The sequence below is a fragment of the Nanorana parkeri genome, unplaced genomic scaffold (assembly GCF_000935625.1).
Source record: "Nanorana parkeri isolate BGI_ZX_2015 unplaced genomic scaffold, ASM93562v1 scaffold1379, whole genome shotgun sequence".
Classification (NCBI taxonomy): Eukaryota; Metazoa; Chordata; class Amphibia; order Anura; family Dicroglossidae; genus Nanorana; species Nanorana parkeri.
In genome coordinates, this window is record NW_017307647.1 from 93,392 (window position 1) to 95,053 (window position 1,662).

Here is a 1,662-nt window from a genome sequence, read left to right on the forward strand (position 1 = left end):
GGGGGGAGGGGGCGGGTACAGCTGGCTCTGCCTCTAGATAGGCAGAGCCAGCTGTCACTCACGCAGCTGGGCGGATCTAGGCATAATTGTCGGGATCCGCTTCAGCTGCGGCGTCTCAGTATATAGGGAGCTACAGCTCGCGGTATACTGAGCCTAGGGTGACGGGAGGACGCTAGTTTGTGTCCTCCCGTTACCCTAAGGAGAACTCTGGGGAAAAGCCCTGACCCCATAGTTCTCCTTTAAACCTAAGCCTAACCTTTAAAGCCCATGTATACACAAAAATGTAACATATTGCAGCTCACCGATCCTTAGATGGGATGGCTGCATTGGTTTTGGGTAATCCAATATGTTACAGTTGCCACCAGAAGCGTGAAGAATATGGGGACACCCTTCCAGTGACGGCTGTCTAATAGGGGATATCCCTCCGTTTGGGGAGATTTCTTCTCACTTGCTACTTCTGAAAAGAAAAACTTACAACAGGCATTTGTACTCTTCCCGACTCTATCCAAAACTAAAAAACAGCCTTGGCTTTATATGTACTGTGACCAAATCCTAACAGCTTGGCTCAGGATTCAGCAGTGTACCTACATCTGAAGGAAAAAGGTCACTCCTTGGAAGACAGTCAAGTACGCATCCTAGACAGGGAGGAGGACTGGTTCACAAGAGGTGTGAACGAGGCAGTGGCATCACCAGGGGTGTCACCTGGTACCCACTCCGGGTGACACATTGCCTCTGGATGCCCCCGGAAAGCAGGCCATTTATGTAAAAATGGAGAAGCCAAGCTTGAACAAAGGCAGGAGGTGGGACATCGAATCTCTGCCACATACAATGCCCTTGTAACACCTCTCTCTGGGTGGCTTAATGACACCTGCTAGCTCCAATCATGCAAATGCATTAAACACCTTACCCCGTGGGCTGAACAAGACAAGACTCTGGATTCCACCATCCATGCTAAGAGTACGGATGGAGGAATCCCCCCACCAAGTATCCTGATAGCAGCGGGCGTGCCGCTGTCAGAATACCTATTTATTCGCTGCAGTCACTGTCCAGCTGAGAATTTTCTGCCCAGCTCCTTCCATTTCCAGATCGAAGGATGTCAGTAGGGACCGTGCCGGCAGAGGCCACTCACTGAGCGAACTTCAGCTGGTCCATCAAAAATCAGACAAGGCTTGGTGTTATAGTCAGGGATTTGGGGGTTCAGTTTGAGTTTTTTGGGCTACGGTTGGGGACTTGGTTTTACAGCACGATGGTAAAGCGATCCGTCCCTTACAAAATGTAAACACAAAACGCGGTGCCTGTAAAGAAGCAAATACGTTGGCCCATTGCTGAGGAATCCCCGGATAAAGCTTCTTCCAAGGCCCGCACTCCTAGAAGTGTTGATCTCCTGCATCATTCAGTGGTTCCCCTCTCTGGTCTCCACATTACCATTGAGGTCAGTTTAAGGAACCACTGAACAATGAGGGGAACCCAGGAGATCAACACTACTGGAAGTGCGGGTCTTGGAAGAAACGTCATCTTGGGAGTCTTTAGCATCAGAGCGGTGTTTGGCTACAGGAGGGGCAAGTTCCTTTCCTTCTTTACATATACTTTTTTGGTAAGCAATAGGGTACCATTAATGTTTTTTAAAGGGGGGGGGGGGGGGGGGTTTAACATAGGGGGGCA